We start from the raw sequence: 14,472 nt of genomic DNA on the forward strand, positions 1-14,472 counted from the left end.
TACATTGCAAAATAACATTGTAGTAGATTAAAATCTGAGTAGATGGTGGAGGATATTTCTCAGAATCGTCAGGCATGTATACGGACACCAGCGTTAATTTCGAGCTCCTGTTAACCAAGCTGACCGCTGTAACATCGCTATCGCTAAAGTTGGGCGCGAGCCAGATGTTAAGCTCACATTTTACCAAGGTTCTAACTTGAAATTTTGGTGCAGCCCGGATGACCATGAAACCAGTGGCCCCCAGATCGCCTATCCCAGGCATTCTTAACATTAGCTTGCTCCAACTTCCTGCCTCCCTTACTGTAATACCGGAAACATCTCCGATACTTTAGGAATATTTAGTGGTACGGAAATCTTGTGATCATTCAACTGGCAGTCATTCGTTGTTTCCATATCTTTAGAAAAATGCAAACATATGTTTACTTTAGGCCAAGAAATTTTATGGTTACATCTAGAAATTTAAAATGAGAGCCCGGAACTTTGCAAAACTCTGTTTTTGTAAAAAAAAACCGCATGTGCGCTTCTTAACTATAGACCTATATTTGACTCGAAAACGACTGAGAGCTTTTGACTTTAATTAAAATTGAAATGAACGAGAATATAAAAAAATAAAAACGCTAGTCCTACGCTTTGGGTTCTTTTAAGTCTGGTCCGAATTCGAGAATTGTAAGCCCTTAAAGGAGAATAGAAAGACCCACCAATAAGCTAACCTAAGTGGCCATTTTGATAAACTGAGTTGGTCTGGCCATGTTTGTCTGACTGTCTGTCGAGGCGAAAGCAAACTAGTCCCGCAATTTTTAAGATATCTTGATGAAATTTGGTGAGCAGGTATATTTTGATGTCGGATTAAGCATTTGTCGGAAACGACCGCATCGAAATGCTATAGCATATATCATTTATAATATCTCCCGTTAACTAAAAGATAAAGTTTTTTTGTGCGTATTTTTTATTCTGCTATTTACTCCGCTCTAAAAAACCATGTAGCTCGTAGCAGAGCCTACCAAAGGCTATCACTTTTTTACGCTACGCGCTCTGCTCTATGCTCTGTGTTCAGAGCCGGTGCTGCAGCAGACACACATGTGCGCAAACAATTTTTCGTTGGTACTGCAACGCTACAATAGCAAATGTAAACACTAAACGTCGTGAGTGACCGACCGACTTTTGTTGTGATCTCTCTGATACCAGCTCACAAATCTGACTTAACTCGGATACCCCTAAGCTTCTTCAGGGGAAATTTAAATATGGGTTATTAAATTTAATTTTTAAACTTATGGTGCAGCTAGATAATAGACTTAACTTTTTTTAAGTTCAGTTAAAACGAATAACTTTCTTTCTCATTTATTATACTCAGCTGTGCAAAGATTGTAACGGCATAAAGAGATAAATAAAGACTTTAAGTCATCAAAATGAACAAAGTAAAAAAATAAATTAATGTAGCTGTGTCCGTCCATGCATCCTGCGTCTGGAGAATTATTTTTATATATAAACTATAAGATCCGAAGTATCAAGCAGAGTTCACTAGATTTTTTATTCCTTTAGGCATTTAGTGTGATAAAATTAACAAACGCAAGGCGCGATAGCTTAAACAGAGTTCTTCGGCCGGTACTCCTCTTTCAATTTGGGTCGTGCTTCTTTAAATTTTTCCTACAAACTTGCATAATTGGACCTACATATTTTATGCAGACTCTGAACGGCATCTGCAAGGTAGACAAATTTTCACTAAGAAGCTTATTTTCATGGCAGAAATACAGTGGCAGTGTTTTTGAAATTACTGCGACCCCGCTTAGATAAACTTTGTTTCTAATTGAATGTATCTTTGACCGGGAGTTGAACCCACGATCTTCGGTGTGGTAGGCAAAGCACTCTACAACTACAACAATGCGGCTGCTGAGCGTTATACCTATTAAAAAATAAAACTATTTTTATATGAACTCAATAAGCGCTTTAATGTAGATAACTAGACCAAGTATACAATTAACTGCCGGTGTAAAACAGATACTCTATTATATTTAGTACTTCCATTTTGTCAATCACTCGCTATAACAATCAAGAAAACACAAACAATTTTTTCAATACATTTTTTTGATTCCTAGAAATAATTTTCATTTTCTTTTATAATTACACCAATAATTTATATATGCTTTTAGTTGATTACTTTAACGATATTGTTTCCGGTCAATTATACATAAACACTTATAACTTATGTAAGCGTTCCTATGGTTATGCAGTAAGTAATTGAGAGCTTTTTATTCGCAATCCCTTACAAATATACGTACTTAATATTATCGTTACTATCAACAAATGATCGATTAAATTGAATAGCGCCTGACATTGAAAACACTTAAATTGACATTAATAAAGATTAGTGAAATTGATAGTTTTTGAAAGGAATAATGGAAGTAAGGGATTAGAACAATAACCGATTACTGATTGTGTGAATGGCGAAAGAGATTATTAATTGGAAGAAAATGAAATTATTTTTAGCAATGCTATTTTATACAAAGCGTTGAATTTAATTGATTAATTAGTAAATGTATATGCATATGTTTCAGGATTATCCGGTGATTTGTTGCATTTGTAATTTGTATAGTTTTCTTTCTTAAGTAAAGACAAACCATATCTGTTTGAAACAAAATACTTATTGCATTTTTATTGATTGTGGCAAATGTTTGAACAAAAAATGGAATTTGTTTTGAAAATATTCGTATTTATTTACAAAATATTTGTAATACAAGAAGAAATATTCTGAATGTTTTTTAGCTATTTCGTATTCTCCAATACATAAGAGATTTCTGGGGGGAACTAAGTTGGCTGTTATTACCCTGCAAAAAACGTGCGATTAATCCCTATAGAGATTGGTCTCCGATTGATCTTTTTTGCCTAAATTTGGGCATAATTGATACCCTTTAGTCCCTTTCAGGTACAGTTGGGATTAGTCAGTTTGAAATCTATGTTGCTCATTTCAAGAAATATTAAAAAACCGGCAACGAAATGAGTAAAATAAAAAAAAATTACAAGTGATTGAATTGAATTATTTAAGAAAAATGCGGAGCCCTATACCGAACATAAATTACCAGGACTTAACGGTTAAGGTGTAGTTAGGATAAAATTTTCGGATAATATTTTTCATTCCTTTTTGAAAAGCGGGCGAAAAGCTTGCCAATAGATTTGATCGCTTATCAAACCTCTCGATTGTGTTTCTGCCATAAAATTTTCTCTGCAATAAATTCATCTCTCTTAGCTTCTGCTTATTTCAATATAAACCGGAAATGAAACTAAAACCATTTGAATTATTGTTTCATTTTAAAATGGATTACATCGGTGTGTATCATTCTACTACCATTGGGGTTTAAAATGCGACTGGTCCCTATTAGAGTCCTTATTTAAAGGAAAAGGGACTAGTCTTCATATGTTTTCATGTGGGTACAAGGTGGATTGTTCCTATCGATCCCGGTATAAATGGGTACAATTAATCTCTTCATAGGACATGCTCAAACAAAAGGGATCAGTTAAACTCATAAAAGGAGATCAAAACTGGCATTGGTCGCATACTTCTTTGCGACCTCAGCCTAGACTAATCGCATTTTTTGCAGGGTATTTCCCTAATGGGAATTCTTTTTATGATTATACTAATGCCTCTGTATTGCCAAATGAACATTCGTTTCGTCTTAGATACGAATCGTTCATGTCTATGCTTTATGTCACACGATGAAAACATTTCATATGACAATGGTTTTTCTGTGACAAAACCTCTAAGAAACGATTCTCTTTCTTCTACTGCTTTTGGTAGTGTTTCTCCCCATTCTAACAGGTGAGTGTTCACTTAAAAATTGGCATCAGTATCCTCTAACGGGTGTCCTAGCTAATAAGCAGCTATATAATGAAGCGCCTACGGATGCATATTTTACATAAACTATGTGTTCTGCATTTCTTTTTTCTACTCAATTGAAAGTATTCCCGCCATAATATGTAATTGATGTTCTTGTGATATAGGAAGACATATTATGACAGATCTCAGCAAGTCCCTTCAAGTGCTTTGGCTATTGACGACATGAGGGAAAACGGGTAACTTGAGACTCTTTCGTTGGCCAAGAGACAAGCCGTTAGTACGAGCTATTGCCCGCAATTCATTAATGCCTTTAATTTTAAATTCTTTCTTTATATATTCAGGTCTTATATATTTTAATAGTACTTTTACTGAAAATGAGTCAAGAAAGGATCTGGTAAGCCTCTTAAAAGAAACTTTTTTCCACGAAATTCCTGACAAATATTTATTTTCCTTTCCATTATTTTCAAGATTCTACTAGCTAGATACATAATATGCGTTAACACAAATTAACACATACTAACAAATATATATATATATATATATATTTTTTTTTTATTAGCTACAGAAATAACCTCACCCATCTAAACACTCCATTCTTGTTAAATGTACACACTATCTCCAGCCCTTGTTTTGTCCTTCAAAAAGTTCACACTTCTTCCCGACTCGTTGAAGTCTTCGTTCGTGCGTAAAATACAGGAATGCATTTCAAGTACCTATCAAGTGTCCTTGATTCAAACTTTACAAGCAGTCACTGATATGTTGCGTTGTTACTTTGAGTGGGACAACAAAAGCAACAGTAAACACAACTACCTAACTATTGAAATTGTATTAGTATATTTGTGTGTATGTACACAACTCAACACAAAATTACGCAAATTTTGTTACACAATTAACTTAAGAAAGAGTATTTAAAATGTACTGAATATACATAAGTATGAAGTATTTATTAATTTTATTCCTTTTGTAGACTTTTGTATACAAATTTGTATGGCATGTTTATGTATGCCGTCAATACCCATTATAAGGCTTCATCACTTATTATTATACACTTATTTTTGCTTTTATTTTTTTAAGTACTGTCTGCATTTAAAGTTGCCATAACAATAAAGCTAATGAGAATAGCCTTCAATTTAAGTAATTTATAGCGATGGCCATTTTTGTCGAATGTGGTTTTGGTCGAATTTTCTTTGCAAGAGGGTAAACTTAAATAATACCAATTTACTGCAGCTTTAAAGTAATATGCACATCAAAGAAAAAACTCGAATATATATCTAATCTGTTATCTTTTCTATGTTATGGTACTGTGGAAAATGTAAGTTTTCTTGGACTATCGTAAGATTGATATCGAAAACGGAATTTCCGAAAACGGTGTCATTGATCGGAAAATTAAGCCTCCACGAAGCAACATTTCCTAACTAGATGAGTTAAATCTGTCGGCCTCTGACATATCTGCTGGTGATTTCAAGTAATCTGCCTGCTGGTGTGGGCATATTAAGGTTAACCGAGTAGGCGCTGTGTAACACTATCAAACAACGCCAAGAAGATGTTTACTTTTAACCACAATGTAGTGTTGCAAGAGGTTGCCATTGTCAGGCCATGACCGGCGCTACACCCTCCATCCCTCAAGTGGTAGCGCATGACGAGCCCTCGGGTATCAGTAAAAAAAGAAAAATATGGTGCCATTCGCACTAGAAAAGTAGAGAAAGCACTAAAGAAGATTAGATGCTCTTAATTCGCAAAAAAAAAAAAAAACAGAAATTAATCCGAATTGCCAAAAATTCAAAAGAACTTTCTATTGATTTATCATGATTTTTTATCTTGTAAGCAGAAAAAATGTCAACATATAAAAATTTCAATGTCTATCATTATAAGCAAATGGATCAGATCACGTATTCCGAAAATGTTGTATTTGTTAACGGATTTTGAAAAAGAGTATAGTGACGTAGCGTCAAGGCGAATTCAGTACCAAGTGTTGTTATCCAAACAGCTAATTGCTTATTCTTGATTATTTTCCATACAACGCCTTTATACAACAATATGCCAGTTAATTGAAACATATGCAAATGTTATTTTGCCTCTGTTTTATGACTTGACATTCTTCTGCATTGGGAATTGGATTCAATTCGCTTTTCCATCACCTTGTATAGCTCCGCCTTGCTTAGCGCTTTTGAAATTTGCGATTTTTTATATTTTTCTCATATTTCACGCAGTGTTCGGACTATTTATTTGAATTTGTTACCTGAGTAAACGACTACGCCGGAGTCAGAGTTAAATTTTAATGGTTTTGTATTTTGAACAGAACTTACAAGTCGCGCCCGAACACATGACGTCACGGCAAAACAATTTATTTGCTTTTTTATTTTTAATATTATTTGGTTCATGATGAAACACTAAGAAATGCCAAAAATAGTTTTCTTTTCAAACAAGATTAAGATAATTCAAAGTTTCATTTAACTTGAAATAAGTTTGATTTCATATTAAAAAAAAATTTTACTTCATATATATGAAAAAAGTTTGACTTGACTTCAAGAAGTTTCGGTCAGACGTTGTTTTCTATGCTACTTTCTAATTAACATCTGTCTTTCCTCTTGTCTTGTCCATCCTTTATTCCAATTATCTCCCTCCCAAGACCAAGCTAAATCTTACTCCCGCTCCCAGCTTCACTGACACTTCCAACCCCACCCCCATTCCCTCGCCACAGCAACACACAAATTTCCATCGCCATTCCTTCTCCCTTCCACACTCCTAGTTCCACTCCAACTGCCACTCCCACACACCACCCCTTTCTTTCACACTCCTAGTACCACTCCTACCTCCTCTCACACTCAGTTTCTAATCCCCACTCTACCTCTCTAACAACAAGTTTCTCATATATCAAATATTGAATACATGCCACATCTCTCACCCCAATTTCCTCATATAACAAATGGAGAATACCCACCTCATCTGAAAGCCCGATTTCAGTATATTGTTTCTAAGAACTACTACAAAAATCTATGAAACTAACGCAGGCAAAATTTAAGACTTTTCGGTGTCACATACTGGATATATATACGCTCGCAGTAATCAGAAGTATTTGCCATATTCTACATTCTACAAAAAAATATGGTATATTCTGTCAGGGGGAACGCTTCTCTCCATTCACTGTAAAGTTTTTGTGCATACGGGGCTTACATTATTACATCGAAGTTTTGATTTTTTACTTCAAATGTAAAGTTATACGCCTAGCAAATGACACAATTTTAGTATTTCGTGGAAAACAATTTTTTTGTCACAACAAAAGCACTTAACTTGGACTTAAGTTCTATAAAGTTATAACAAATTTTTTTCAGTATGTAACTTCGAAAATGTTTGAATCAAAGAAATTTCAGAGCCCATTGCTGAGTGGGCAACGAAATTTTTGCAAGGAGCTTATAAGGGTATTAAATAATTGCTATGTGGTACTTTATGGACCAGGAGCGCAATATGTGTAGTAATGACTAGGAATTTGTAAAAGTTGTTTGGATTTGTTGTGTACCTAGTCTAATAATTTCCACAATGTTTTATTTTGGTTTAAAGTTTAAGATACTTAGGTGTGAGATAGAAAAAAAGGGTGGGAATCCCTGATAGATTTTTAGCTTGGGATTCCGGAAACCCTTAGCAAGACAAAAGTGCGTAAGTAGGAGTAACGAATATTTTTTACGCGGAAGTCATCCTTTTTGATTGACGTACACTTTTGTTTATATCTCACAAATGATTTCACATATGGAACTAAAACCCATTTATAAACCATCCACGAAACTATAAGAAACCAACAAAACTATAATTTTTTAAACTGATTCGAGTTATAATGAAATCCCTATTCGGTATATAATAAATTTCAAAAATAAACCGCACAATATATAAAATTAACTCAAATAACCCAGATTCCGTTCGGAAAGACATGTTTCTCAAATGAAAAGCCGATCAAGAGGGTACCTTTGCACCAAATTTGAAGTGAATCGCTCCATAAATAGCATTTTTTCGAATTGATCGGCAACTGGCCCACTTCCTAGAAGAACAATTTTTTAAATATTAACCTGGGAAAAACCTCAAGCAAATCGCCCCATTAATACGAAATGCTTCTCAATTAATAATTTGGTCAAACAGGTCCTTTGTACGGAATTTTAAGCAAGTTTCACCAACAAATTAGATTTTTCGGAATTAGTCGGTTTCCCGTACACTTCCGGGGAAACAAAGTTTTCCCAAAAATAAGCTAGTCAAGGAAGTACCCATGTACCAAATTTCAAGCTTATGTCATAATGCATTATTTTAAAAAGGTCGGCTCCTGACCGACTAAATTGTGAACTCCCCAAAAGACACACAATTTCATCAACATCGGCACAGTCGTTTTGAAGGAGTTCAGTGACTCAATTAATGATATTTACACAAGCATACCCGGCATACGCTGTACTGCCCTAATTTTATGCTATCGGCCGCCGGAAGTGCAGATAGGACTGAATTAAAGGATAAAGATAAGGGTGAGAGGGTGGGATAGAGAGTTAGAAGTACGAATATCTAAAATGCATGGCTCTATCCCACCCTCTCACCCTTATCTTTATCCTTTAATTCAGTCCTATCTGCACTTCCGGCGGCCGCCGTGGTGTGATGGTAGCATGCTCCGCCATCCACTCCAAAGATCTTGGGTTCACGCCTCGGGAAAAGCAACATAAAAATTTTAGAAACAAGTTTTTTCAATTAGGAGAACATTTTTTTAAGCGGGGTCGCCTCTCGGCAGTGTTTGGCAAGCACTCCGAGTGTATTTGTGCCATAAAAAGCTCTCAGTGTTAACTCATCTGCCCTGCATATGCCGTTTGGAGTCGGCATAAAACAAGTAGTTCCCGTCCCGTCAATATGTAGGAAAAATCAAGAGGAGCACGACACAAATTGGAAGAGAAGTTCGGCCTAAAATCTCTTCGAAGGTTATCGCGCCTTATATTTTTGTTTTTTATCTCCACTCCCTTTCTCCCTCTCTGTGTCTCTTTCTCCCTATCCGTCTTCTCCCTCACTCCTTTTCTCTCCAGCTCACCGAATATATTTCATAATGATTAAAAAAGATTAAAAAATTAAATCATATTTATTGATTATATATAATTTATTTTAAAACAAAATAGTTACTATTTTACTCTAGTTATACATTTTGAAAAAAATTAAGAAAAAAAATTTAACTTAATTAGTTTTGATTATTTGTATCGGCTTTTTTTGCATTTAGAGCTTTTATTCATCGTTTTTTCTTAAACTGTAACATACGTACTATAACTTGACTTTAAGATTTTATCAGTGCAGGTGCACATAAAAACAGGGTCCCTGCTGTTATTCCCTTTATAGTAAAAGTCCTTCATAAAAAATTATTTTCGGATTTTCAGTTTTTTGGTCTCAAGTAAATTATTAAATGCGGACTTTTAGTTTATGAGTCCGAAAATAAAAGTTAAGTAAGGGCTTTTATTTTTTAAGGACCATGGAATGGCTCATCCAAATAGGACAATTTTTTTCATACCAAATCCTTCTTATTTTAACAGAAAGTGATGTTTCAAATTTCATGCCATTATCTCAATAGGATCAAGGTTAGGCAAGGTTGAACTAGTCGGTCCATGAGGACCTCACATAGACGAAATGAGTCCGTAGTTTTGCCAGAAGTTTACTTTTTTTACCAAACTGAAAAAACCTATCAAAACCCAAGACCTATGTTATAAAATAACTCCGTCCCCTTGGCAAATGCTTCTAGATTTCACGCTTTTCCCGCTTGTTCGATCATATACACATCTCTTATGTACATTTTCTTAATCTCGCCCAACCTAATTGGGATGCCTAAGGGGAAAACTTCAAGGCATTCTCTCTTTTTAGCAAGTTCATTTGCTTTTTCATGCCATCTATTCGCATATGCCTTGAGACCCAATATAGATGTATTCTTTTTCCCGTTCCTATCCTTTCCAGGGATTGCTTGCACTCTAGCACGAACTTAGATGCTGCACTATGTGAGATTATTGCCTTAATTGCTGCTTAACTGTCGATAAAAAAGTTAAGACGGGTGCAGTTTAAGCTATTCTCTACCAGTTTTCTACTGCTTTGGTTACGGCTACTAATTCCGCTTGGAAAACGCTACATTGATCTGGCAGATTGTCGGATCTGTTTATTTCCGGATTAGCACAGTATACACAGACACTACTCCTTCCACTAGTTTGGAACCATTTATGTACACATGTATCGCCTCGTCCGCCATTTTAGCACCATTGCGCCAAACATCCACCTCTATTGTGGCCTTAATATCTCCCTCAAAGCACAAATAGGGAATCAGATAGTATGTTCGTCCTGTAATTGATGACGCTATAGTACTTTGTCAATTGGATCAAACTCTCTGGCAAAAAAACCGGTGCATGTTTGCTATGGAGAGGTATAAGTTTTGTACTCTCAGAATAAGTTTTAGTTTTTCTCTGTTAAATTTCTTGTATTACTATCAAACACTTTAAAAGCGTCATATAGGTTTTCAAATCTATATATTTAAAAGAATATATTGGTAAAAAATTCGTAACATTTGGATAGGTCGTTCTAAAGTTATACAGTCGGACATTTATTTGTCTCTAAAAAAATAAAGTCTGGATTTAACTTTGATTTATGGATTTTTTCCAAAAAAGTTCGAAAATACTATGGGTATCCACATATGTAGCTGACTGCTGCAACATTTTGTAGATTTTTTCTATTTGCTGCTTTGCTCGTTCTCACTTGTTTTTGGCATACAAAATGTCATCTTAATTACTTTTATGCAAATTTTGCATTTTTTAGTTGCCATTACCACAATTTTTTTCGCGTATACCTTGTTGTTAATCCCATAAACTTTCGCCTGAGGAAAGTTTTTGACCTGGACTTTTTCGACTCAAAAAATGGAAATAACTATTAAAATTCTCCAGTGATTGCTTGAACAAAATGTGATTTAGCACATATATCTAATACAATTTTGAATTTGAAATGTACTAAATGTTATTGCATTCATGTCTTGCCAGAACTTCAGTTCATAAAAACTTTGAACCTAAATTGTGTATAAAAATTATAAGCGCGGTGCAGCGGGTGTTTAACTTTGTAGCATTTTAATCAGGTTAAATTCGGTGTATGTTGCATTTCACTTGGCTATTGTGCAAAAATATTGCCGAATTTAGCTTCACATACAAAAACATGCATAGTTACTTAGTACAAAACAAACATCAACTGCATGCTAATGTGTGAGTGAATTTGAAATTTTACAAAACACAGTTGCACCGTATTTGCTATTTTCTACTACTAGTTTTTATTGAGTTTAGTTGTTTGTGTTGCTTATGCCATTGTGCTCAGGTAAATGACAGCATTAGATTTGTCGGCATTGTTGACAGCCACTGCAATTGTTGTTGTTTGTTAATTTTTTAAAGTTGTTGTTGGATATGTAGTTGTATTTGAAATGACAACGTAAGCTGTCGCTACTATCAATTAAAGTCGACCAACCGCCAAACCAAAATAATGCGAATAACAACCGCAAAACAACACGCATATACGAACGACTAGAAAAGGCACACACCTACACACAAACATGTACAACTGCAAACGCACAGGCACATAAATATGCACACACAATCATTTATGAAGCACCGACAATAAAAAATTTAGACAAATGTTGCCACCAACTTTCAGCGTTCGATGACACGTGGTTGTGGCGTTATCGTTAAGTAGGAAACAATTGCTTAAACAACACTAACACAGCGAAAGCAATTAATTGCAAATTAGCACACATTTTCTGTATTTTAATTTTTTATTTTTTTGTGCGAGTGTTTTTTTACTGTGTGTAGCTGATTGCTGCAACATTTTGTAGATTTTTTCTATTTGCTGCTTTGCTCGTTCTCACTTGTTTTTGGCATACAAAATGTCATCTTAATTACTTTTATGCAAATTTTGCATTTTTTAGTTGCCACTACCACAATTTTTTTTCGATGTACACGTTGTAGTTATTTCCATTTTGCCTTTTACTATAATAAGCTTGCTTTTTACCTCATCCTCATGGCTCACAAACTCACACCACTTTACATACATACATATACATATTTACACTTTTGCTTCACTCACTCGTATAATTACGAAATTTTAGCATTTATTACTTTTGTTTTACGCCAAAAATTTAGCTATTCAGTGTGATTCTGACCCTATATATGCTATAAAATTTTCGCGACGAGCGTAACAAGGCGACATGCGAACGGTTAGAAGTATAGATTATGACTGAATGACTGAAAAAACTTGTGACGCGTTAACAGCGCCACCAAATGTCGTTTGTCGGCATTAAGTTAACGCGCTCGCCCCTCATACACAACTTTCACAAAAATTTCATATTTAGTTCATTGTTGTCATTATCTATATAGCTGCGGTATGTCCTTCAGCGTGGATGTTTAAATAAACTCTTATAATATTTAAAGCTTAGCAGGACATTGAGAGCACTGCAAGCTTTTGAGCACAAGAGAGATTTGAGTGTAAAAAATGTGTGTAATAGCGGAAGATGTGGGAGTGTATAAGAGAATATTCAACTGGAATTGAGTGTTGAGAACAAAACAGAATTTTTATAAGACCAATTTTTTCGTGGCTGTTAGAGAAAATGTCCTTTTTATGGCAAATAGTTGCGTTGATTTTTTGTAGAGAAATTTAGTGCAGAAAGTGATGCTAATTAACTTGGCACTGTAAATATTATTTTAAATATATGTATACTAAATGTCTTGACTTGTATATGTATTTATTTAAATTTTTCCTACCACATTCAAAGTTGTACTGGCGGGTCATTTAAGATAAAAAAGTCTGAAATTGCAGAAGGGTTTTAAATGAAACTGATTGAATAATTTGGAAAATTTAAAAAACGCGACATCAGGACGGACAAGGCAACAACTTTGTCGATTATACCTTATAATATCTTCAAAGCCTTTTCTCCCATGAGTAGTTGAAGTGTTACAAAGACATTTAGCCTGTCGGTCCTGATGTGACGTTGTTTAAAATTTTCTCAAATCTTAATACATAAAAAACACGTGACACTGGTTTGAGGCCAATAGACTCCTAAACTACTGAACCGATTTTGAATTTGTTTTGCACCCCGTGCGTACTTTGATCTAACTTGAAATATAGGATAGGTTATATCTCAGTTTATAGTCGCAATATTATTTTATTGCAATTTTTTATACCTTTCATGAAAATGAAATGGTATATTAATTTCGTCACGAAACCGAAAATTGTAAGTCCTTAAAGGAAAATAGATAGACCCACCATTAAGTATACCGAAATAATCAGGTTGAAGAGCTGAGTTGATTTAGCTATGTCCGTCTGTCCGTCTGTCCGTCTGTCTGTTTTTATGCAAACTAGTCCCTCAATTTTTGAGATATCTTGATAAAATTTAGTGAGCGGGTGTATTTGGGTGTCCGATTAGACATTTGTCGGAACCGACCGGATCGGACCACTATAGCATATATCCTCCATACAACCGATTTTTCAGAAAAAGAGGATTTTTGTAATATCTTACCCACTTTAACAGATTGAAGCTTCAAACTTCACCATATACTTTCGTATATTACACATATTGTTGCCTGAAAAAATTTATGAGATCGGTGGTATATATAGTATATATCCCCCACAACCGATTGTTCAGATAAGGAACTTTTCGTAATTACTGCCCTGTTTTAAGAGCTAGAGGGTTCCAATTTCAACGAATGCTTACGTATATAGCATATATTGTTGTCTGAAAAAATCATAAAGATCGGTGGTATATAGTATATATATGGTGGTATATATAGTATATATATATATATTTTCGCAAATTTTAGCCCCATTTTAACAGCTAGAAGCTTCAAATTTCACCGAATGTTTACATATATAGCATATATTGTTGTCTGAAAAAATCATAGAGATCGGTTGTATATATAGTATATATCTCATACAACCGATTGTTCAGATAAGAAACTTTTCGCAATTTCTACCCCATTTTAACAGCTTTAAGCTTCAAATTTCACCGATTGCTTACGTATATAGCATATATTGTTGTCTGAAAAAATCATAGAGATCGGTTGTATATATAGTATATATCTCATACAACAGATTGTTCAGATAAGAAACTTTGCGCAATTTCTGCCCCGTTTTAACAGCTAGAAGCTTCAAATTTCACCAAATGCTTACGTGTATAGCATATATTGTTGTCTGAAAAAATCATTGAGATCGGTGGTATATATAGTATATATCCCATACAACCGATTGTTCAGATAAGAAACTTTGCGCAATTTCTTCCCCATTTTAACAGCTAGAAGCTTCAAATTTCACCAAATGCTTACGTGTATAGCATATATTGTTGTCTGAAAAAATCATTGAGATCGGTGGTATATATAGTATATATCCCATACAACCGATTGTTCAGATAAGAAACTTTGCGCAATTTCTTCCCCATTTTAACAGCTAGAAGCTTCAAATTTCACCAAATGCTTACGTGTATAGCGCATATTGTTGTCTGAAAACATCATTGAGATCGGTGGTATACATAGTATATATCTCATACAACCGATTGTTCAGATAAGAAACTTTGCGCAATTTCTGCCCCGTTTTAACAGCTAGAAGCTTCAAATTTCACCATATGCTTACTTATA

The 14,472-nt window shown here is 34.6% G+C and overlaps 1 protein-coding gene across 1 annotated transcript in view; it reads right to left on the reverse strand.

The window, feature by feature from the left end:
* beat-IIIa (beaten path IIIa) overlaps window positions 1–11,962 on the reverse strand; it is a 267,160-nt gene extending 255,198 nt beyond the window's left edge. The window contains exon 1 of the mRNA XM_067769858.1: window positions 11,858–11,962. The gene's annotated coding sequence lies outside the window, so the exon portion shown is untranslated. The remainder of the gene's footprint in view (window positions 1–11,857) is intronic.
* Window positions 11,963–14,472: the final 2,510 nt, after the last annotated feature.

This window comes from Eurosta solidaginis, chromosome 2 (genome assembly GCF_040869045.1).
Source record: "Eurosta solidaginis isolate ZX-2024a chromosome 2, ASM4086904v1, whole genome shotgun sequence".
NCBI lineage: Eukaryota > Metazoa > Arthropoda > Insecta > Diptera > Tephritidae > Eurosta > Eurosta solidaginis.